Source organism: Stegodyphus dumicola, chromosome 1 (assembly GCF_044657685.1).
Source record: "Stegodyphus dumicola isolate Sdum_Otavi_A_Nest chromosome 1, ASM4465768v1".
NCBI lineage: Eukaryota > Metazoa > Arthropoda > Arachnida > Araneae > Eresidae > Stegodyphus > Stegodyphus dumicola.
The window spans coordinates 8291486-8317937 of record NC_140768.1 but is presented as its reverse complement, the minus strand read 5'-3'; the positions used below and the strand labels follow the sequence as shown (position 1 = coordinate 8317937).

The 26452-nt window shown below is 36.8% G+C and overlaps 1 protein-coding gene across 1 annotated transcript in view; it reads right to left on the bottom strand.

The window, feature by feature from the left end:
- Window positions 1-26452, bottom strand: part of LOC118188453 (uncharacterized) — a 537164-nt gene that overhangs the window by 339389 nt on the left and 171323 nt on the right. The gene's annotated exons all lie outside the window — the stretch shown is intronic.

Sequence of the window (26452 nt, the reverse complement as noted above, 5' to 3'; positions counted from 1 at the left end):
TCGTCCCGTGTAGTGGCCGTTAGATCGGAACACGTAAATAATAATAATAAGTATCTAGTTAGTTCATAGAAAATTCCCAACATTACTCTGAACAGACACTTTCATTTTTTCTTCCTTTATACAATTTGTTATTTTGAGGTTGAGGTGATATATTGTGAATACTCGGCGACGGCTAGTCTAGCATGTCGCTGTTTTATTGATGTTGTGTATTATGCAGCTTCTTTTGCAAGTTTTATAAGGTAGTTCTCCCGCCTTCTTGGCAAGCCTTCGTGGTGTGCCTGTCTGCAAGCTGGGCGCATATTCCAGAGATCCGCGGTTCGATTCTCTTCGAAGGCGTTGCGCATTTTTCATCTTTCCTGCTTCCACAATACCTAATGTCTCTACAGTTTATCTGCTTTTTCCTTTCCATCCTTCTTTAATCTATGAGATAATAATGTGCTGTTTTTGCATCTTTTTAATATTTGTTAAATTCTGTTCCATATCGGAAACTGGTGTTGTGCGTTCAATAGCACGCAATGCTGATTGGCAATCTGAGTAGATATTCAGCTCGTTGGTGTCGGTTCTTCTTGCAAGTTACAATATCTTCCGTACTGCAGTTTACTCTGCTTGGAATATATTGCTTTTGTTTTAATAACTTTGTTGTGCCTGAGCACATGCGCACAAACTTTATTTTTTCTCTGGAACCGTCCGTGAGAGCTAAGTGATAAGATGGCCAAGACATTAATGTCTTCGTAATGAGGATTGGGATGAGTGAGTTCGTTTTGCGAGCTCGGTGACAATCGAAATATGAGTTCCTAGCTATGTTGCCATTTTATGAAAGAAAATTTATGTTTAAAATTTCAGATATATATATTTTTTCCAATGGCAGGCACTTGCCTATAACGGTATTGGACACTTCTAAGGCCAGAAGTGGTGGCCATTTTATTGTGGAGCCACCTAATAGGAGGCCATCGTTAATTCCTATGAAAGGACAGACAATTTTACATCCATGACTTCTCCGGGATTCGAACCCGGGCCCTTTGGTATCGCAATCAAGGTCCCTTAACCACTATACCGTCTGGGCGGCAATTTCGGATATATTAATTAATTCATATACAAATTTAGATTATTAGTCCAAAGGGGCTTTGTCCCTGAAGGACTATTGTTTTCGTTTTGCGATTTTGCCTTGGTTCACTATAAACGTCCGTTTCACTTTTCAAACTGTTGCCACCGAATGTTAGAGTCCTGCATTATATTTAAAGAAATTAAATAATGAAAAATCTTCATAAATGTATGTATATTTCTCGCATGGCGATAAAACGACCGTACACAGAGCCATCTAAATTATGAATGACATAATCCTACTGCGAATAGGGGCATGTGGAAGACCAAATTTGGAATTTGGAATTTGTTTTATGATCGATTTCATATTTTGTAAAACTTTAACGAATTTTTTAGTAACAAACTGAAGGATTTCAAAGCGAGCAATGGCAACGTTGTACGGAAAAAACATTTTTATCTCCAGCGCGCGAGACTGTGTATCGAAATTCTAAAGCTACGCTCAATTTAAAATTATTTTGCGATATTGCTGTTGAAGTGAATTTTATGGTTTAGGTGCGAAAAACATGATATTTAATAAATAAATGCAAGACACAAACTGTTATTAAAAAAACGCCCCTCTGGACGTAATTTAAAATCTGAAACCTTTCATATTAATTTTTTATTTCATAATTTTATTAATTTTTTTATTTTATAATTTTTATTTGGCGATACTATCATTTAGCAATCGTTTACTAACAAGAAGTTGCAACATATCTCGCTTTTGAACATTATTCCTTGATTTTTCCGCACATTAAATTTATTTTCGAATTTTAGATGCTGCACTTAACTAATCGATCTAGTAATATTATAATTTATGTAACAAACTGATGGCAAAAGTTACCTAACAGCAGTTAAACAAAATAACGTCACTTTATCATCCACACTTTCAGAACGCTCTCTTTAAAAAGACAAGTGTACAGAAATTTAGTTCATCTTGCTTTCGATGTTAACACCAGAACCTGCAGCAGAAGTTGCAGTTTTTTTTTTTTTTTTTTTTTTTTTTTTAAATTTTCTTGTTGCCATTATTGAGAAAAGGTAAAGTAAGCTGTTGGCGCGCAGACGCTGTTCAAACTTGACTGGCGTCAAACTCCCTTTCGAACTCCTACCGTCCGGTCGCCATATCACGTGCATTCTTTTGCCAGCAAATTGCAAAAAATAAAAATAAAGAGGGGGTGATCGTCCTGGAAGGACGCCCACTACCCTACGCGTGCAAAATAAGTCCGTTCGATTAAAAACTGAGGCACGTCTCGTTACGCTGACCTCGAGATCACAAAAGCTTTCTTTCCACTTTTCAAAAAGATACATGATGGGTATATTTATCCGGGGATCTTTTCCTCGCCAGAGTTGACTAAAAATGATCTATTTGGCAAACGTTGGATGATATGTGTGCATGACACTTTGAAACAATAAAAATAGAAGAGACGATAAGAGAGTTACAAAAGTACGTTGCAAAAGTTTTGAGATTATTGATGAAAACATCTGAGAAGCCCATTTCATCGCAAAAAACGTTCGTATACAATAAAAAAAAAAATAATGTCTACCTACGTACGGACCATAATTCTGTACATGATTTGCTGCCAGTGCTAGGTTATCTCGACTTTTCCAGAATGATGGAACTCTTAGAAGAATTTTGTTTCGAACATAGATGTAAGATAAAAAATATGAAAGCAAACTTCTAAATTTAACACACTTATAGCGTTGCGAGGCCCCAACTTGTCAGCAACAGTGGTAGTGACTGCTATGAACTGTAAATTACACAAACTCGTAAGAAGGGTTCAAATCCCTTTTTATTCCACTTTAGAAATAACAGCTGCGTTCACTTGACGCTCACAAACTACGCCGAACCGGCGGTTTAACAAAACAGAAATGTGAAACTAAAAATAAATGACAGGATGAATAAATAACGAGATCACTACCTACGAATCTCTAAAATCGTAACTAACTTAACCGCGTTCTAAGATACAGCTGAGATTCAGCGAGTTTACTGATTAAGCAGTTGAAATATTCAACGAACTGCCGAAATAGGCACACAGGTCGAAACGCGCGGTTCTTAAAATTTCTACCTAGCAACCTTCCCGCTCGCAATTCAAGAAGCACACATACAATCTCGTTTCCTTTCTATTTAAACTCAACTTACTTCTGCTAAAATTTGAATAGACTGCGCGTTCTACTACAATTTACATACTCTGGCATTGGCAATTCTAGGGGAAAGTCAAGGCTTGACAGGAAAGATAGCTTAAAATAAATGTTAGTTAAAATAAATATAAACCCTACACACTATAACCTCTTATATTTTTTATTTCATTTGGGAACTTCATATATCTTGTCCTAAATTTAGCGCTTAAGTCTAAACTGTAAACTGCGTCATTTAAATTAATCATGCGATCTTACGTAACCCTTAATGCAGATGCCTCTTGACCCATCACCAAATTGCAAACCAAAATTTTTCTCTTCATGTGCTTCCATCTTGCATAACTGCGCACTTCAGCTTTGCTCTCTACTCTGCTGAGATGTAATTTCGCTGGCTTGCTTTCTATCTCAACAATATCAAAAAAAGTAAATCGTCTGTGGAAAGCCACGACTAGAGTGCCAAGTGACTGTGGCCACATAATGTCAATTGGAAATAAAAATGGAATTAAAACTGCCTCCACTGCCAAGTTCTTTAGCACGTTCTGCACGTACATACATACGTTCGTACAGATGCCACGAAAAATTCTCTTCAAAATTAATTTTAAAGCAGTTTTTTAATTTTTTTGGAGGAAACGAGTCTTTTATTCTGTCCTTACGTACACATATCACGCAAAAACATCGTTAAATTGCAATCGATAGCGGTCAAAATGGATATTTTCTTTGAAAAGGATACCCGAAATTTTTCGCGATTACAATACTTCGTTATAAGGAAGTAAAAATGGCAACTAAGAAGGATAATCTGTATTGTAGTTTTTAACATGCGGGAAAAAAAAAAAAAAAAAAAAAAAAAAAAAAAAAAAAAACTGGAAACTTTGAGATTTTACATTTCGCCTAAAAGAGCGTTTTTTTAACGTTTTGTTAAATATCATGTTCCTTTATTTATTAAATATCATGTTCTTTGCTCTTAAACCATAAAATTCAATTCAACAGCAATATCGCAAATTCATTTTAAAATAAGTATATTTTTAGAAAGGGGGGCTTTCCTTGGCCCCCACAACGGTTACCTACCGATCTTCAGAATAGAGGACTCTGATTGAATAACACGTTAATGGATATGTGGACGAAATTTAAGCTATTCTAAGAATCTTAAAATAGATGAAGGGAGGGGATCATACACTTTTTCTGAGTCCCCCCATCCAGTACTTAATTTCTGAATTTTAATTTTGGTGTATTTAATTATGGCAAAGCACACGAGGGCTATCTGCCTTAGGAAAGGGATGACTTTCGAAGGGACATTGCCTCATATACACGTTACACATGGGGAAAACCACGAAAACGTCCATGCAAGCAGCCCGTTAGCGGGATTCGAACCTCGCACCGAACTACCAGTGTTCAGCGTCTTTACCGATCGGCCGCTGAATCACAAAAATGTTTTAAATAACAAAATTTTTATGTTTTGGTAATGTGAAATTAAAAATAATAATAAAATTTAAAAAAAATCTTAATATTTTCCAGGTTTTATATTACGCTCAAAAGGGCCTCTTTTTTAACGTATTGTGTGCTACCATTATTTATTAAATATCATGTTCTTCGCCCTTGAACGATAAAATTCAATTAAACAGCAATATCGCAAAATAATTTTAAAAAATATCTTTAGTTATTTTTATTTGATTTTTTTATTTGAAGTTCAGATTTTGAGCGTGAAGGTGCATTTGCCCCTCGCGCCCTATTTTAACTTCGTTAATTTTTCTTGTCCTTTATGTTTAATCAGGTAGCCTGGCTCAGTAAAAGTAGGCGGCCAGTGCAACTCTGATTAAAAATCCGGTTATAACCACGTGCAGTGCTGATAAGGACCACGTGTTTCTGAGACTCCTTCTCCTTTATTTTCTTCTTTCTCCTGATGAGGAGGGACCTTTAGCTGCCCTCGAAATCGATTGAGTGTTTCATTATACTTACGCTAAATACAAGGTTGTTTTTACGATTTTGAATATCTTTACATTTTCTGATACATTCTCGCTCGCTGGAGCTAACAATATTCCGCCCCCCCGTACTGTGTTGCCATTGCTCGCTTTGAAATCGTTGAGTTTTTTAATCAAAATTTTGTTAAAGTGTTACAAAATATGAAATCGTTAAAAAAAAAAAACAAATATGGGCTTCTAGATGACCATATCCGGTAGAAGATTACGTTATTCAAAATTAGATGGCTCTAGGTACCGTTGTTTTATCACAATGCGAAAAACATACATACATTGATGCAGATTCTTCATTATTTAATTTCTTTAAATATAACGCAGGGCGATCATATTTGGTGACAACAATCTGAAAAGTGAACCGACATTTATAGTGTACCAAGACCAAACGCGAAAACGAAATTAATTGTCCTTCAGGGTCCTTTGGAGTAATTATTAAATTTTTCTTGCCAGTTCTGTTTATCTAAATGTCTTAAATAAATGTAAGAGAACTTTAGGGTAACTTTCTTCGGTATTTCCTAGAATTTTTAAAAATTCATTGCACCAGAGTTCTTCATTTGCATGTGTTTAAATGTATCTCTTTATTATCCGCAATCGCTTAGGGAAAACAAGCGTTTGAAAGAATTAAGGAATAAAAAAAAGAATAAAATGTTTAAAAGTAGCGAAACCTGCAAACTGCTTTTTTCTTTATGCCTCGTAAATGTAAGCGGCTCTTGTAAGCATTTGCATTTGTGTCACTGTTTCAGATATTCAGAAATGCACCCGTCCGAGAAATGATCGAACAGCGATTTGTTTCCTGTCAAGCCTGACAGGCTGCCTTCTTTGACAGTCGCCTGCGGTGCTTGCTTCTGAAGAAGACTTTCGATCGATTATTCTCCAGATCTATGCTCGATGATCGATGACTTTGAATATTTCCCTAATCAATTTCGTTTCTCTCTTTTTTTCTTTTTTTTTTTTTCTTTTCCTTCCTTCTTTTCTTAATCTAATTAATTCTGCAAACATTCCTTCTCTTAATATTTAAGATTGGACTAATAACCTTCTTTCTTTTAATCTCCTTTTTTTTATTTTCTGTGTTCGAAATTCTGAGCAGAAGCGAAGTAGACATTCAAAAGTAAAAAAAGGGAAATTAAATTAATGAAAACAAACCAAATAATTCTGGCATTGAAGATGATATAATGACGCGTTCGTTATTTTTAAAAAAGCTGTCATGTTTTGATATTTTGGTATGGTAATTAAGGTATCCTATCGTAGAAGAACGAGATGGGTTCTCTCACAACAAGCTCTCGTAAAAATTACAGGTTTTTACTGGCATTAATTAAAAAGTTAAAGCGTGTCACAATTTCTGCAGATTTCTGCAGTTGTGTATCAAGTATGATGTATTATCTTGGAAGTATGATGTCTATCAAGTATGGTGTATAATCTATGATTCTTTCGTAGTGTCGCGGAAAGTCCAGCCGCGGTACGATAGCTTCCACACAAAGCAGGTTTAGGGTTGCCAGAAAATTGCAAGAAATGCAGGTTTGCCATATTTGGCGAGAAATCCCCATTTGGCAACAAAATCGGCGATATGCCATAGATGGAAGGAGAATCTTTTGGAACGAATTCTAACCGGTTTGGGCCAGAATGTTCTCGAACGCCACCCCAAAAGCTGTATAAATGTGAAGGCAAGCCTCCACATGAGATGCTAACTGCAACCGGCACTGACCACGAGACGAGTTTGAAGGACGAAACCGGTTTCTCGCTCTCTTCTGCTGCTGGAGTTCGTCGAGGTCGGACGCCTTTCTGGGCTGTCCTGGCCGATTCATCACTTTCCGAGATTTCTTTTTTCCCTGGCTGCGTGAGTTAGCCATTTTTCATCTCTGGAGCCCCATCGAATTAATTCCATATTAAAAGAACTTATTTGGTCGATTGCCTGTAAGCAGCATTCCGATATCCATCTTCTGATAATGTTTTGTGACGAAAAGATATTTTGCGCAAAATTTCATCGGACTTCTGTTCGTGCCAAGAAGTCCCACAGCCACGTGCTAATTCTTGAGGTTTGAGTTTCCGAACTGTAATTGCATTTGAATTAATTTCATCAAAAACGTAAGCAACTTTAATGTAGCTAACTCTACTGAAATATGCTAATCACGCGTAAGGACAGTACTTTCGCAGACGAATTAGGATTCCTCTGGACTTCGTCTGTTACTCACGAGCAGCTTCATGTGCGCCTTGTATTAGTTAATTTATGTCTGGCAATGTGATATTTTTTTATATATATCTTTACAGTCTGGCTAAGCAATAAATTGTGAATTGTTTCAACGAGTCAATGTTCCCATTTTGGGGTAAGTTAAATTTTATTTTTATTTCCTAGTTCACACATTTTATCCTTAGTCCTTTCCAAGCATATTACAGGTTATTGCGGCACAATAGCGACAAATAAATATAACATTTATCAACAAAAAAATATAACATTTGATAACGTGACTATCGAAATTTGGCTTATAACAATAAACCCTGCTCGTACGCGGAGAGTCAGTCAGTGCCTAGTCGAGTCAGTTAGGTGTCAGTGTCTCGTAGTCTAGTGCCGAGTTGGTTGTCGAGTGCATCGAGAGAGTCTCTTAGTGTATCGCCAGTTAGTGCATCGTCGAGTTTTATTCTAGAGTGTGTTGAGATCCGAGAGCGACTAAACCAAGTCGGTAGATGTACTCTGGTGCTTTGCAGGGAAGCTGTCTTTATCGCTATAGACTGATAGTCTGAAGGCTGTGTCGCTGATTGTTTCAGCGTGTTTATAGTAGTTCTTCGACGACTGTAAACGCGATTTTGGAGCTGAGTAATACTGGCCAATAAATTGTATTTCGATTTCATCAAGTGTGGCCGTTATTTATTCCAAATCCACGAACCCGCACGTACAGAGAAACGTAGCAGTAGATTAAGTGCGATTGTGTGTGATCTGCTGTCTTTGGAACTACTGTGAAAAAGACATTGGATCTGGTTTTGGGTATCCGGACATAATCCCGACAGCCGAAATCCCGACAAGCCAGAATCCCGACAGGGTCGAAATCCCTACAAGCCAAAATCCCGACAGGGTCGAAATCCCTACAAGCCAAAATCCCGACAGGGTCGAAATCCCGACAAGCCAAAATCCCGACAGGGTCGAAATCCCGATTGTCCAATATCCCGACAGGGTCAAAATACCGACACGGACGAAATCCCAATAAGGCCTAATGACCCCTTAACATACCTCCACAGCTGCAATTAGTATATGCTTTGATGACTAGCAAATCTGAAGAAAATTACAAAAGATTATTCCAAGATTAAATTGATTTCGCTGAAGAAAATAATATTGAACTGAGGGCATCTAGAATCATTAGTGATCTAGAAAAGGCAGCTATAAATGCTCCGCGCACTCAAAATGCTGTCGAGAATTGGCACAGAAGATGGGAGACCTTAATTGGACGTACATGTTGGCGTTTATAACATCATAGAAGGATTTCAAAAAGAACAGGAGCATGTGGAATACCAAGTTCAATGCATTCTTAGCGGAGAACAACAACGAAAACGTAGAAAGGTAGATGATGACAGAGAAAGGAGAATTATGACTGTTGTGGACGATCGTGATAATCGACCTGTGATGGAATATCTTCGTGCTATCGCTCACAATGTGTCACTGTAAATATGTCGTTTGCATATGTAAGCGATGTTTTCTTTTTCTTAATAAAAATAATTTTATAAATCTTCATTTCAAATTTTAACGGTCATTTCAATTTGTTAAAAATTATTTTAAGTAATGACATAATTTTTATGATTTTTTGATTTAAACTTTTAATTAGTAATATGTAATAGTTAGTTAAAAATTGTATTTTATTAAGCTAAATTGAGTGTTTGTATTTAGATATTAACTTGTCGGGATTTTGGACAGTCGGGATTTCGACCCTGTCGGGATTCTGGACACTCGGGATTCTGACCCTGTCGGGATTCTGGCTTGTCGGGATTTTGACCCTGTCGGGATTTCGACCGTGTCGGGTCTTTGGGTTGTAGGGATTTCGGCCCTGTCGGGGTATTGTTCCGACTGTCGGGAATCTGGCTTGTCGAGATTTCGGCTGTCGGGATTATGACCCAGACCCCTGGTTTTGTAACAAAACTTTTTACCCCAAAAACGTTCTTAATAAAGTTAGAAAAAACACATGAAGGCAATATTTTTAGTGCTGGTAGTAATCACCAACCAAATGTATGATGTTCTGCCAACGTTTTGGTAGTTTTACAAAGCCTTCGGCGGGAGAAACTTGGTGGCCGCGAGTTCAGAAACAGATCAACCTCATTTTGGATGTCCTGTGCAGAATGGAAGATAGCATCATAGATTTGGCTGGTCATTACTACCAGCACTAAAGGTATTGCCTTTAGTGCAAGATGTAGCTGCATTTCTGAAAAAAAGTAGAAGTCCGAAAGAGCGGATGCCAGAGCAAAAGATCCCATTCGAGTCCGTACAGAGTCCAGCCGGTGAATGCAGACACAAGTGGTCTTGCATTATCTTCATGGAACGTTACCTTTTTTGTGTCGGAACTCCCTTCGACGTTTATCCTTGATAGCAGCATCAACACGGACTTGGCATCTCGCTGTGCACCTTACTGTCGAGGATTTTACCTTTTCCCAGATACTCTTTGTGGATAATACCACGGTAATTCCACCAGATACAAAGTATAAGTTTCTTGATGGTCAAATTGCGCTTTGAGACACTGCCCACGGTCCCACTGGACTCAGACCAAACCCCTTTTCGACCTGTGTTGTTGAAGTAAATCCACGTTTCATCGCAAGTGACGATCCGGTCCAGAATTGCGTTCTTGCCTTGATATTCGAGCAGATTAGTGCAGGCCCGAACACGTTTGTCCTAATCTGCTTGATTCGGCTCATGCACCACACAGCGATTGAACTTGTACGTCAAGTTTATGCGATTCATAGCGCGACTAATGGACATGGCCACTAACGTCTAACCAAAGAATCTCTAAGGAGAAAGGAAACTTCTCTAAGGACCAAAAAATAAGAAATGCTTTGGTCCTTAGAGAGGTTTTCTTTCTAAGGACCTCTCTAAGGACCTTTCTAAGGAAAGGAAACCTCTCTAAGGACCAAAAAATAAGAGATTCTTTGGTCCTTAGAGAGGTTTCCTTTCTCCTTAGAGATTCTTTGGTTAGACGTTAGTGGCCATGTCCATTAGTCGCGCTATGCATCGCATAAACTTGACGTACAAGTTCAATCGCTGTGTGGTGCATGAGCCGACTCAAGCAGATTAGGACAAACGTGTTCGGGCCTGCACTAATCGGCTCGAATATCAAGGCAAGAATTAGGAGATTAAGGAATTAGACCTTAGATTAAGGAGTTAGATTAGGTCCTTAGAGATTAAGGAGTTAGACCAAAGAATCTCCGTCTAACTCCTTAAGAAACCCTCGAGTGGTTGCATACCGATCTTCCACAAGTTCTCGCAGGCGGGTCTCATCAACATCAGTAGGGCAAACGACAGCGCTCTGCTTCTGGAATGTCATAGTGTTTTCTTTTGAACAAACCTTCACAGCGTCATACGATACAACATTACTACCTGAAGCTGTACACATGCTTTGGGGATATTCTGTAGCTGACGTTTTGCAACAGAACTGAAAGTAAACGATGGTTCTAATCTGGTAGTGTGATAATTCCATTTCGGACACTTTGAACTTAATGGTAACGATACTTTTTTTACGAATTTCACAACACAACGCTCTAAAGCAAATGTTTTTCTTCCAAATGCGAAACATCGTTTAACAAACTATGATTAAATATGACTATGATAAATAACTATGGCTATTTGCAGTGGCGGAAATTTCTTTCGTTAAACCTTTCGCCGTCCTCTTCTATTCGCGAAAATTTCTCCCCCGCGGCCGTCTGTTTTTCGTGTAATGTTGTTTTCTCTGTACATCATAACTTTCCATACATAACTTTCGTGGTGGATGAATATCAATGAATATTAAGTAAAATTATAAGGAAATAAAGCATAATGAAAAAATAATATCTCTGCTTACTTCTAACAGCAGGATAATTTGATAACATATATATCAGGCGGTCCACTCCTCCCATTTTGTTGTTGTAATCTTTTACAATTATTGGTTTTTTTTACAGTTCTTTTCCGTGTTCCAACATCAATCATCGAGTTATTATGGACTGTACTCATCAAACGTATATCCTTCCTGTCTTTCCAATTCACAACCTCATTTTTTTTCTCTTTTTCTGCCGAGTAGACGTTGAAGCCATCTCTCACTGTCTTGTATCTTATGCAAAATGGTGCGAATATTCATAAAACCCTGGGCAAATTCAATTAGAAATAGAATGCCTGATGAGTGCTGTCCTCTAGGAGGTATTAGAACAAACAAAAATAAAAACTCAAACAAGTAAACATTTAGAAAGCGTTTTAAACGTTTAAAGGTTTTAAAATGTAGAAGAACTCTTGTAGCGCGTTACGGCCGCCCTGCGGAAGTTTCACTTGAACGCGCTAGACGCGATACGGACGACGAAGACGTTAAAATCGACTTATTAATACAAATACCTTTTCCCACATTGCAATTGTTTGTATGATGCTGTAAAGTGTCACGGATATAGAAACCTTTTTCTTCCACTTGGAAGGTCTGTTGCAATATCTTATTCTAGCCAATTACAATCTTCAATTACAAGCCAACTAAGTGTCATTCATTGCCGATCCAAGGAACACGTAGGACAAAACCATTTAAAAGAAACGTCATTCTGGACTACCTAATTGAAAGCACCCATGCAGAATGACTTTCAACCTTTTCCCGAGCGATATGATGGGTGTGGGTGGTCTGGTCGCCGTTCGAACATAATTTGAGCTCCTGTGATTACTATCTCTGGGGGGTTCCTAAAGGGCAGCCTACACAGTAACAACCTATGAATGATTCATGAATCCAAAAATGCTGTTATAACTGCTCTGAAGGTTATTTCTGGAAAGGGGGGGGGACTAGGCATCCTGTAATGAAACATTTAAATTACTGTTTGGGAAGCGTTTCGAATGCAGGATGATGCCATCGGAAATGTTGAGATTTGACTTATAATTTATAATTTGAAAAGAAATGAAAACTCCATATAAAGAAAAATCGCTGATAAAAGTTTTCTGTTGCCAAATGAAATTTAATAAATTAGTTCATACAAGAGGATAAATTCACGCGTATTAAATGCGCGAATATTAGAGGGAAAAAAAATCCTCTGAAAGATTTCAGATTTTAACTGTCGCCCAAAAGGGTTTGTTAAGTTTTTTTTATGCTGTCACTTAGCTCGCATTCTACCAGTCTACATTCACTCCTGCTCGCCCCCTTTTTTTTTTGTGTGTGTCTCTTTAGTTTTATTATTAACTTTGCGGCAAAGTATGTCCGGTCTGGACACACCTAAAAATTTCCTTCTGTACGCACAGAAAAATTGAATTAAAAAGGATTTATAATTTACTATAGGTTACTCTGAACCTTCTTTATTTATAGTAGATGGCAGTTCAACACAAATCAGTCCATACATTTTAGCCATGTTTAGTTTTTTAAGACCCTCATTTTTCAAAGAAATCTTCCAGATTTCTTTTAGGGTGTAGAAGGAATTGTTTGAAAAGAAATTCATATTTTTCATATTCTATATTAGTTTTAAAATTTTTACTTTGAAATCTTGCCTAAAATTAAACGGCGAAACCTAGGTGTGCCCAGACGGGGTTCACCGATAAACTAGGACAGCTAAGACTCTGTATTCTTTGTTTCTCCGCATTTCAGCGGCCAGTTCATTGACTTCAGCACTCTTTTTCAAAGCTCTATTCAATCAGTTTGGGCACACCCACAGAATTAAAACGATAAGTGCTATCTTCACAGAATTAAAACGATAAGTGCTATCTTCACAAAATTTTACTTGTGTACTCCTCTAGGCCTAATTAGACTGCCTACCCTTTATATATATATATATATATATATATATTTATATCCCTTTATATATATATATGTAAATTTAAACGAATTTAAATTTAAATTTTAACAAACACGTATAAAAGTATCTGTTTCATAAGAATAAATTTCATAAGAATTAAATACAAATTTAATTAACTAATTCTTTGCGCCATTGCTGCAAGGAATGAAATTTAAATTTAAACAAATTTAAATTTAAATTATATATATATATATATATATATATATATGTAATAATAAAATTCCATAGTCAAAATTACACTTAAATTTCTAACTGTATGTTCTTTTTCATTTTTGATGGCGACGATCTTTTATTTGAAAGTACGTGGAATTAAATCCACAGCCCAGTAGTCAAGTTGTTTTTCCCGCCTTTTCTACACGTACAGTTATAGAATGTTCTGGAAATATTTAAAGCGAAATGGATTGGCTGACGAGGCTGAGGTCATTTCTTGGAAGCTCCGCCTTTCCAGAGGCTATAAAAGGACTCGCAAAGGAATATCGGGGGCTTTTCTTTAATGTAACGATGCAGTAAACTTCATACAAAAAGTTATTAGTAATTCTTTTTTATTTACTCCGAAGATCAGATTTTTGTAATTGCTATTTCTCCTGACTAATAATAAATGGATCCTGTTTTTTAAACTTATCGTCTGATAATTTAAGCTACGACTACATCTATGATTCTTCACCAATCTATTTATTACGGACAAAAGCTGGTACATCACATATATAATCAAAACTTCGACTTTAAAAGGTAGCGTGCCGGAAAGGGTTAAGCATAATTTTCTTGGAACATACGCCATATACAATATAACAACAAAATTGTAAAAATTTTAAAAGCAGCATATGTTTAGAATTCCCGATTGAAAGTTTGACATACATTTTCCTATTTTTTTCAGCCTTTTCTTAGTGCGTCATATCAATGTTCAGTTTTCTTACTCAGATGGCTTTACAAAACTTTTGTCTTTTTATTATTAATGTTCTGTGAGTTATTTTATTTATTAAATATCACGAGCACTTAAGCAACATAAAATTCTATTCAACAGCAAAATCACAAAATACATTTTTCAAAAATCTTTAGAATTTCCGATAGAGAGTCTTGCGCTCTGGAGATAAAAGTATTTTTCCCCGGAGGGTGTTGCCAATGCTTGCTTTGAAATATTTGAGTTTGTCAATAAAAATTCATTAAAGTTTTCCACAATATGTAATAGACAATAAAACAAATTCAAAATTCGGGCTTCCAGGTGCTTATGGTTGGGTGAAACTTTATTCAGAACAGGATGGCTATAGGTACCGTTGTTTTATCACATTGCAAGAAACATACATACATTTATGCAGATTCTGCATTATTTAATTTCTTTAAATATAACACAGGATGATAATAACGGATGGTCATACTTAAACTGACAGTGCTCACAGTGTTCTGTAGCGCGATCTATTTGCGAGAAAGACACCACATTTCGTAGGAAGATTAAACAAGAGGGGGGACGAAGGATTCCGCGAAAAAAAATTAGTTCCAAAAGTCACCGCTAGGGGAATATTTGGCGCTGTGTAATAGAAAATAGAGTGTTAACAAATGCAAATCCATACGGAAATTACCTTTTATTTTGCATTCAAACGAGGTTCAATGTGGGTGCCGTGGTTGTGGACCACATATTGCATTCTGTTCACAGTATGCACAACAGCAGAAAATAACATGTCTGCAGGAATCTCCCGTACAGTCCGTGATTTATTATCCTTCAACGTAGCCAGGTCCTGGACCACTCCTTGATAGACCTTGGACTTAAGGTAACCCCATATCCAGAAGTCGCATGGGATAAGATCAGGCGACTGAGGTGGCCATGTAGTTGCAAAGTAGCGGCTAATGACTCTTTCTGTTGTGAATTTCTGTCGTAGCATCTGTTGCACCCGTACAGCAAGGTGTGGAGGGGCTCCATCTTGCAGGAAAATGATTTCCCCCAGGCATTGTTTTTGCTGAAGTGCCGGAATGACAAAGCTGTTCAACATGTGGCGATATTTCTCTCAGGTAACAGAACAGGTTTCCGGTCCTGTCGGGGTAATGATCTCATAGAATAATGGACCTACGATAAATTTGATTCCGTATTAATTTGCATTTGTTAACACTCTATTTTTTATTACACAGCGCCAAATATTCCCCTAGTGGTGACTTTTGGAACTAATTTTTTTTTTTCGCGGAATCCTTCGTCTCCCGTCTTGTTGAATCTTCCTACAAAATGTGGCGTCATTCTCGCAAATAGATCGCGCTACAGAACACTGTGAGCACTGTCAGTTTAATTATGGCCACCCGGTACTTGGTGGCAACAATTTGAAAGTGAAGCGGACATTTAAAGTTTTCAACGCAAAGTGCGAAACCGAAATTAGTAGCCCTTCTAAGCTAACGCCCTTTGGGCCAATTATTTTTACTTTCGCCGATTTTAATGGTTCTAATCTTAAATGTAAGAGACAGAAACTCTTAATACAACTTGTTTCACCGTTTTGTTAGCTTATCAGTGGATGAAACTTATCGGTATTCCTACGCTGATGATACATACCTAGGTGACCAAAATATTTTATTTAGTTATTAGTGGAGAAACACTAGTGACTACTTATAAATAAGAAAAAAAAAAAAAAAAAAAGAGTGATGATTGAGAGGATACATCTTTGTTGATAAATCATTACGTCTCAGTCGAAAACACAACCTCCTTATCTTCCATAGTCCATTTTACTGCGAAACAGTTAGTCGTGTTGACTTGTCACTCTCCTGCTATTCACATACATTTATGCAGATTCTTCATTCTTTAATTTCTTTAAATAAAAACAGGGCGATAATATTTGGTGGCAACAATTTAAAAAGTCATACGGCTCATTTAAGTGTTTCGAGAGTAATATGCCATTTGGGAACCAACGTCACTTTCAGGCTGAAATCTGTATTTTAATTACAGACAATTAAACAAATTAAGAATTCTAAACCATGTTATATATGATTATAATGTGTGTTTTCTAGCATAAATTCGTTCGAAAACTCTTATCGTCATATGTGATATCAGTATCTAGGATCTTTCTTGAATCAGTAGGAATTTAAATACCGAGTTTAGGTAGCTAAAACCTGAGATTCCGAATCTGCCGAGTAAGTGGGTTGATATTCGATTCCTGGTTAAAGAAATAAGAATAGTAAATGGCGTTAACTATTTCTCATGTGAATAAAAGGGGCGAAAATTACAGCAGTTTGTATTTGAGCCACAAAACACAAATTCGAAACACTAAAAAGAAATTTTTCTGTTTTTTTTCTTTGTTCACGTTACGATGTGCTCTACTCCTTTTATTCCTAAATTTATTAAAACGTTCTATCATTCTTGGACAAATATATATATTGGGTTGGCAACTAAGTAATTGCGGATTTTTTTTAGAAAATCAAAGACAATTTTTTCATGGAACTAAATAACTTTATTCTGTAATGTATTGCCCATTTTGATCAATGACCTTTTGCCATCTTTCAGGCAGCATCATAATCCCACGTTCATAAAACTTCTGGTTTTTATTAGCAAAAAACTGAATCAGGTACGATTTGACATCATCATCATTATTGAAATTTTTACCATTCAAGGAGTTTTGTAAAGATCGAAACAAAAAGTAATCAGATGGTGCAAGGTCAGGACTATATGGTGGATGTGGCAAAACATCCCAACCAAGCTCCAATAATTTTTGCCGAGTGACCAAAGATGCGCGCGGCCTTGCATTGTCATGATGGAATACAACACCTTTTCGATTTGTCAATTCGGGCCGCTTTTCTTCAACAGCATTGTTTAATTTCGTTAGTTGTTCAATGTAGACATTAGAATTGATCGTTCGGTTGGGTGGTAAGAGTTCAAAGTAGACAATTCCTTTGTAATCCCACCAAACTGATAACCAAACCTTCTTTTGATGAATATCAGCTTTTGATGTTGTTTGAGTTGGTTCACCTGGCCTGCTCCACGATCTTTTCCGCTTGATATTGTTGTAAACAACCCATTTTTTATCGCCAGTTATCAGTCGTTTTAAAAATGGATCATTTTCATTACGTTTCTGTAGCAAATCGCATCTGTTAATGCGTTGCGTTAAATGCGTTTCTTTCAGTTCGTGAGGAAGCCATGTATAGAGTTTTTCAACATAGCCAAGTTGTTTTAAGTGATTTTTCAATGCATGTATGTGATACATGAAGCTTCTCTGCAATCTCACGTGTTGTACTGTGACGATCCGAATCGATTATTGCTTTGATTAGGTCGTTATCAACTTCAACTGGACGACTAGAACGTTTTTCATCTTTGAGTGAAAAATCACCAGAACGAAATTTGGCAAACCAATTTTCACACTGCCGTTCTTTTAAGGCTTCGTCACCATAAACAGCACATAACTTTTTATGAGCTTGCGATGCGTTTTTACCTTTGCGGAAATAAAAAAAGCAAAATATGACGAAAATGTTCCTTTTGATTTTCCATTTTTCAACGAACGCCAAACGAAAACTACGCAACCGATCAAAAAACATTTTTTTACTGATTGACAACTCAATTGCCAACTATCGAATAACAAAATGTGTTTTACATTTGTACTACGTCTGCAGCTCTAAAAATTCAACTGAAGCCATCTATGAGTGAAATCCGCAATTACTTAGTTGCCAACCCAATATATAAATTTTAACTTTGTAAGGGCGTAAACGAGTGGGACGAAGGAAGAATCAGCGCTATTAAAGATATCTTAGCTAAGAAGTTGCATTCTTGCTTCATCGGAGTTTAAAACCGTAGTAAAGAACAGGAGGGAGATTTCAAGATGAAGTCTAGTGAAAAATCAACGATTTCTTCCTGTTTAGCAATGTTAAAGAAGGTCCACCGCTTGATCTAGTTGCACTCTTCAGATTTTTCTGAAAGTACTTGCTAAAATGAGCACTAGAATATGATAAGTGGTCATTTTGTCAGTCTGAACCGAATTCATTTACTTTAAAAATGACAACAGCGAAGCAAGCAGTTCTTTGAATCTTTCATGTTGAAATAGGGAAAAAAAAAAGATCATGGCATACCTTGAACAGTCAATTAAATTATACACTTTTTTTTTTTTTTTTAACTTCATTTAAGCCTACTTCCAGTTTCATTAGAGACTGGCAGTTTCGCTGCCAGCCTTCGTCTGGCTTTTAAATGTATCGGAAAAATGAGCAAACGTTAAATTTAAAAACTGCGTAGAATTTTACTCTGCAGAACAACTTCATAAAAAAAGTTATTACGTATAACAAAATTACAATGAAATAAGCAATATCCCTTAATACAAATATTAATTATCCTAATAAATAAATTAACCAACTTCCCTTTGCAAAATCTTAAGAAATCAAATGGTATAAAGGAGGTTAAGGACTTTGTTTCCTAAAAAAATCACTCAGAACTTTTCAATATCTTAAAGACAGTGAAATGAGCAATAAATAACATGAAAGAATACAAAAAACAAAAAAATTCTGAAAAGCAAAGTATAATATTTTATCTTATATTTTCAAGAGAAAAAAATTACAATGAAATAAGCTATATCCCTTAATACAAATACTAATTATCCTAATAAAAAAATCAACCGTGTATACGAGCCAGTTTTCCTTAGAAAGTCCTCCACGAAGGCATCCCTCCCCTTAGGCAGATAGCCCTAGTGTGCTTTGCCGTAATTAAATACACCAAACACCTCTTGGAAAGTCAACTAATTTACGATCAATGACGATAATTACTTGGTTTATTGATTACGTTTTCAGTTTTAATTATACCTTTTTAAAGTTTCCAACTTTAATTTATTCAAGATTCATTTTTTGATGCTTCCATTATTCGCGATTCAATTTTTAAATATGCTAATGAGTTACTTCATTTCAATTGAATTCTAACTACTTTTATCAAAGGAGATAATATACTAAATAATCTATTAGAAAATAAATTATTATTATATATATATATATGCGTTTGGTGCAGCCGATTGCTACGAAAAAGGGAGGTGCACAACTACATGTTATAGCAGTCCTACACTGGTGTGCAAAAATTAAGGACGAAGTCGAAAAATTAGCATATCAGCTGAACGAAGAGGCAGAGCGGACAGAAAGACCAATCAGGAGATTAAGTAAGGTGATGTACGGTAGCACATGAGCAGATATGCAGGTAGACGTAATGGGGGAGTGTCTAAGTAGTATAAAGCATGTTGTCGGTGTAAGATCAGTATTTCTGGCAAAGAGATTGCACGCCGTATAGCAGTTAAAATCACACCGAGTTGCTGCCTCAGCGAGAAATGGCGAATAATAATTAATCTGTTAGACGAATCTGGAGGATTTTACCCGAGGTCGAATCATTGGGAAGTTGGAGGAAGGCCGCAGTGTGACAAGTGTGGCTGCAGAGTTCGGAATTGCTCACAGCATCGTTTCACGACTTTCGAGACAATTTCAAACTACAGGAACAGCTATCCGGGGGGTTTAGTAGTGGTCGTCCACGAGGAACCACACCCGCAGATGACCGCTATATTGCCTTACAGGCCAGAAGAAACAGGCAGCAGACAGCGGGAGAAATCGCTAGACACACGACACAGGCGACTGGACGACCGATATCGCGTTTTACCGTGGCCAGAAGACTGCACGGTGGTGGTCTGTTTGCACGACGCCCTGTACGGTGTGTACCTCTAACGCCTGCCCATCGGAGAAGGCGTTCTCTGTGGTGCCGGGAACACCGGAATTGGAGAGACAATGAATGGGGACGAGTACTCTTTACAGATGAGAGCAGATTCAGTCTGAGTAGCGATTCTCATCGCATACTCATCTGGAGAGAGCGGGGAAGCCGCAATCATCCCTCGAACATCATTGAAAGGGACAGGTATGGAGGTTTCGGTGTTCTCGTTTGGGGAGGCATCATGCTTGGTAGTCGTACAGACCTTCACATCTTCGACGCAGGTTCAGTCAACGGGACCCGTTATTGTAACGAGATTCTTCTTCCATATGTGCGTCTTTTTAGAGGCGCTATGGGTCCACAGTTCCTTTTCATGGACGACAATGCACCATGTCATCGCACAGTAGCTGCCGAACAGCTCTTAGAGAGTGAGGATATTGAACGTTTGGATTGGCCGGCACGATCTTCGGATCTCAATCCCATCGAGCATGTATCGGATTTTCTAGGCAGACGCTTGGCAGCTCGTACCTTACCACCAGTAACGATTCCGGAGCTTCGATTGGCGCTGCAAGACGAATGGGCAGCAATGCCTCAACAACTCATTGACACCCTCATTCTCAGCATGGGCAGACGCTGTGAAACCTGCCTAGCAGTCAGGGGAGATCATATCCCCTATTAAAGACCGGATGTTTCTTGCTGGACACCCATCACAGGGATGTTTGGGCCTTCAGTCGCATTGCGCTTATGCTACTTTTTCAATAAAGCTTCTTTTTATCCCTCTGATTTCTCTTTTAGTAAGTGTTGCTTACATTACTCATGTCCTTACGTATTGGGGATCTTACGGTATTAAATGTGTTGATTTGGAAAGCTTTTGTACAAAGTTATATTGAAGAAAACCGTCTCGTCCTTAATTTTTGCACACCAGTGTATATGTAAAATTCTGGCGCTCTACGGCTACTCGTTTTTAAGTTATGCGAGATGCATAGTTACGTATAGATTTCATGTAAAAAAAAAATCTCTTCTAATTCCATTTCAAATCCATTTCGCAATCTGTTTTGGAATAAAGAGTGCTTTACTCTATTCGGACGTACAGATGTCATGTAAAAATATCACTAAAATGGATTCTAAAGCGATAAAAAGGGATATTTTCGTTGAAAACGATATCGCAAATTTTTCTCGCTTACAATACATTTTTTTACTTGGTACAAGGAAGTAAAAAAAAAAAAAAAAAAAAAAAAAAGGGGGAAAAGAAACATAGAGATATTTGTTATCCTCGCAAAATTTTCGTATAGATTAATAGATTAAACAATTCCTGGCAGAGGAACATGTTTTTATTATGTGTGTAGATTTACCTCGCTGAACATCCAAGTTAAAAAAAAAAAAAAAAAAAATCTGAAACCTTTTAAATTTTATATTACGCCCAAAGAGCCTTTTTTTTTTTTTTTTTTTTTTGTTGTTTTTTTTACGTTCTGTGTGTTAACTTTATTTATTAAATATCATCTTCCTCGCACTTAAACCATAAAATTGAATTCAACAGCAATACCGCAAAGTAATTTAAAAAGAGCATATCTTTAGTGTGTGTGTGTGATTATGGCAAAGCCTCGAGGGCTATCTGCCTAAGGGGAGGAATGCCTTCGTGGAGGACTTTCTAAGGGAAACTGGCTCGTATACACGATACACATGAGGAAAACCACGAAAAACGCCCATGCAGCCAGCCCGTTCGCGGGATTCGAACCTCGGACCGAACTACCAGTGTTCAGCTATTTTATCGCTCGGCCGCTGTTGGGCGCATATCTTTAGAATTAATAATAATGTATAATTACAAAACTTTTTATATACCATCTCCAAGGTACAGAAATTCAATTCAAACCAAGTATTATGAATTATTAAAAAAAATTCAGTATTTTAATTAGTAATTTAAATTAGTATTTTCTAGACCTCTATTGTTTTAAAAACATAAATTATAAAAACATGAAAGAAGAAGAATGTTTAGAATTTCCGATACACAGTCTCGCGTGCTGGAGATAATTTTTTTTTTTTTTTTTTTTTCCGTACACTGTTGCCATTGCTCGCTTTGAATTCGTCGAGTTTCTTAATCAGAAACTCATAAATGCTTTACATAATATGAGATGGATAATAAATCAAATTCCAGGTTCCAAATTTGGGCTTCCAGATGCCCATATTCGGGTGGTGTGGTGTATTTAATTATGGCAAAGCACACTAGGGCTATCTGCCCAAGGGGAGGGATGCCTTCGTGGAGGACTTTCTAAAGGGAAACTGGCTCGTATATACGTTACACATGGAGCATGTTCGAAAACACCCATGCAGCCAGTTCGTTCGCGGGATTCGAACCTCGGACCGAACTACCAGTATTCAGCGACTTTACCGCTCGGCCGCTGGTGGACCCATATTCGGGTGGAGACGTACGTTATTCAAAACTGGATGGGTCTAGGTACCGTTGTTTTATCTCAATGCGAGAAACATATATACATTTATGAAGATTCTTCATTATTTAATTTCTTTAAATATAATACGGGGCAATAATATTCGGTGGCAACAATTTCAAAAGTGATTCAGACTTTTAAAGTTTTCGACTCGAAATGCCAAAACTAAGTTAATAGCCTTTCTGGGCTAACTTCCTTTGGGCTAAAAAAATAAATAAATAAATAAATAAATTCTCGAATTGAGAAGTTTCATCGAAGTTTCGAGATCTCTACTTTTCGACCCAGACTTCCGTTTTACAACAAGTACTGTAATATCCGCAATTAACACGATTTCCGCAGATTCTGTAAACGAACATGTTTCATGGATGCTTAATCTTTTATTTCACTTGACAACCCCCAATTGTGATAAGCTGAAACAATATCTAGTTACACGGCTTGTGAAAACTGACCTAACCCGAGTGAACAACTTTTCAGATCCTTTCCGTAAGATGCCACGTAAGAGACAGTAATTCATGCATTGTTTTTTTAATGAATCCTAAAACAACAATGGGAGATCGCTTGGAAAAGGCCATTCTTGTAGAATGCCACTCTTCGTCACTACTGATAAATGACACGCGGGGAGGAAAAAATCTGTTTTTAACAATAAAAATACCAACATCGAGGGAGCATGTTCGAAGATTCGAAATTCGCGTTCCAGGGTTCAAAGGTCCAGTGCTGGAGTTGGCGCAACATGTCACTCCGCTCTACACTCGACGAATAAAAAAGTCGTCTGCTTTGACCCCGGCAATTGCAAGGTCAACGCCTCGAATAGATCGAAGGAGGCGGAGGTGAAGGAAAGCACGGATAAAAAAAAACTGTTCCAGAATTTATAACAAAGTGTGGAATAGGCGTGGTGTCTTCCTTCCCTCTCTCTTTCGTTCCTTTTTGTTTTCCTTTTAGTCTTTTTCCGGATTAACCTTTTTGTCGTTTCGTTACCTGTCTCATAAAGTTCTGTCACAACCTCGGAATGTCGAGGAGGTCACCCAGAGCGGCGTTTTGAGACAGTCCCAATAAATAACTGACAGAACGAGAACTTTAAAAATCGGTTGAAGGAATGGTAACTAATCGAGAGAAAAAAATGAAGCCAAGATTTTTGTCTTCAAAACGTAGTTTCAGCTGAAAGTCCTCTTACGCTTCGCCATAATTAATCAGAATGGTATTTTGAAACAGCTGGGAGAGATAAGGAAATGTAATTAAATTTTAAGCCATAATATCCCAAAATGGCTATTAATTTCGTTCTGGCATTTTGTGTTGATTCACTATAAATGTCCGTTCACTTTTCAAACTGTTGCCACCGAATGTTAGAGTCCTGTATTATATTTAAAGAAATTAAATAATGAAGAATCTGCATAAATGTATGTATGTTTCTCGCATTGTGATAAAACAACGGTACCTAGAGCCATCGAATATTGAATAACATAATCCTCCACCGAATATAGGCATCTGGAATCCCCAATTTGGAATTTGTTTTATTAACGATTTCATATTTTGTCAAACATTTAAGAATTTTTGATTAACAAACTCAACTATTTCAAAGCGAGCCATGGCAACACTGTAAGGGAAAAAAAAAAAAAAAAAAAAAAAAAAAAAACTTTTTTTTATTCCCAGCGGGCGAGACTGTGTATCGCAAATTCTAAAGGTATGCTCATTTTAAAATTATTTTACGATACTGTTGTTGAATTAAATTTCATGGTTTAAGTGCGAAGTACAAGATATTTAATAAACAAAGATAACCCACAAAACGTTAAAAAAACGCCCCTCTGGGCGTAATGTAAAATTTGAAATCTTTCAGACGCTTATAAGGTATTTCTACCACTTCCCTAGCGTGCCTTCGTGGTGTAATGATAGCACGCTGGGCCGGTATTCCAGAGGTCCGTGGTTCGATTCCCGGCAAAGGCGGTTGCATATTTTTCATCTTTTCTGCTTCCAAAAATTGTAATGACTCTACAAGTGGCGCCCGATCTAAAAGGGTTGTGGATGATGATTCTCCGCACCCAAGATTTGGCGACTATGTCCCCTAAAACCCTAGTCACCCTTTAAAAAGGGCAGTATATAAGGTATTTCGGTAAAAGTTTACAATTGGGTGCCCTTTGTTTATTGGCGATTCCTTTTTGACGCCAAGATCGGTGCTAGGAAGGCACAATTTCAAGATGGCCGCTACACAAAACCAAAATAAGAAGTCAAAGAATTGCACAAGATGTGTCCATGTACACATCGATCTGTTTTTACTTAAAAAAACATCCTACAATTGCACAAACTAGGCATTGCACACTGCCTTAAATATGTCCATGTACACATCAATCTATTTTCCTTTAAATAAAATCGGGAAGCTAAAACAAAGTTAAAACTATCGTGGTAACCAGAAGTGAGGTTTTATCGGCAAAATTAAAAAAAAAAATGTCGCCAATCGAAGGGGCACCTAATTCTACACTACAGCCGGTATTTCTCAAACTTCCCTAGCGTGCCTTCGTGGTGTAACGGTAGCACGCTGGGCCGGTATTCCAGAGGTCCGTGGTTCGATTCTCGGCGAAGGCGGTGGCACATTTTTCATCTTTTCTGCTTCCAATTAACCTAATGACTCTACACACTTTTTAAAAATGTTTCTTAGTTATAATTTTTAAAATATTTTTTTATTTTATTAGTCCAAAGGAGCTTTGTCCCTGAAGGACTATTGCTTTCAATTTGCGATTTTGCGTTGAAACGGCTGTATCACTTTTCAAACTGCTGCCAACAAAATATTATCGCCCTGTATTATATGTGAAGAAATTAAATAATGAAGAATCTGCATCAATGTATTTATGTTTCTCGCATTGTGAGAAAACAGCGGTACCTAGAGTCATCCAATTCTGAATGACGTAATCCTACTGCGAATATGGGCATCTGGAAGCCCAAATTTGAAATTTGGAATATGTTTTATTATCGATTTCATATTTTGTAAAACTTTAACATATTTTTGATTAACAAACTCAAAGATTTCAAAGCGAGCAATGGCAAACGTACAAAAAAAAAAAAAAAAAAAAAAAAAAAAAACACTTATATCTCCAGCGCGTGAGACTGTGTATGGGAAATTCTAAAGATATCCTGAATTTAAAATTATTTTGTGAAATTGCTCTCTAACTCAGTTTTATGGTTCAAATGCGAAGAACATGATATTTAATAAATAAAGGTAATACATAAAATGTTTAAAAAAACGCCTCTTTGGACATAAATTAAAATCTGGAACTTTTCAGATTTTCTTTTCTTTTTTATTTTTCTCTATTTATTAGCCCAAAGGTCTATTAATTTCGTTTTGGCATTTTGCGCTGAAAATTTGAAGTTTCTGTTTCACTTTTCAAATTGTTGCCACCGAACATTATCGCCCTGTATTATATTTAAAGAAATTAAATAATAGAAAATCTTCATAAATGCATATATGTTTCTCGCATTGAAATAAAACAACGGTACCTAGACCCATCCAATTTTCAATAATGTAAACCTCCATCGAATATGGGCAACTGGAAGCCATAATTTGGAATTTGAAATTTGTTTCATTATCTATTTCAGAATTTGTCAGACATTAGAGAATTTTTGATTAACAGTTTCAAAGATTTTAGAGCGATCAATGGTAACACTGTACGGAAAAAAAAAAAGAAAAAAGAAAATTATCTCCAGCGCCTGAGACTGTGTATCGAAAATTCTAAAGATATTAAATTGAAAATTATTTAAAAATTAAAATAATTTTGTGATATTGCTGTTCAATTGAATTTTACGGTTTAAGTGCGAAGAACATGATATTTTTTAATAATTAAAGGTAGCACAAAAAACTTTTTTAAAAAAAAATGTCCCTTTGGGAGTAATATAAAATTCGAAAACTTTCAGATTTTGTTTTTATTAGTCTAAAGGGATTTGAATCCCGAAGGACTATTAGTTTCGTTTTGGCATTTTGCGTCGGACGGATAAATGTCGGTTCACTTTTCAAACTGTTGCCACAAAATGTTAGAGTCCTGCATTATATTTGAAGAAATTAAATAATGAAAAATCTGCATAAATGTATGTATATTTCTCGTATTGTGATAAAACAACGGTACATAGAGTCATCGAATTTTGAATAACGTAATCCTCCAACGAATATGAGCATGTGGAAGACCCAATTTGAAATTTGAAATTTGTTTTATGATCGATTTTCTATTTTTTAAAACTTTGACGAATTTTTG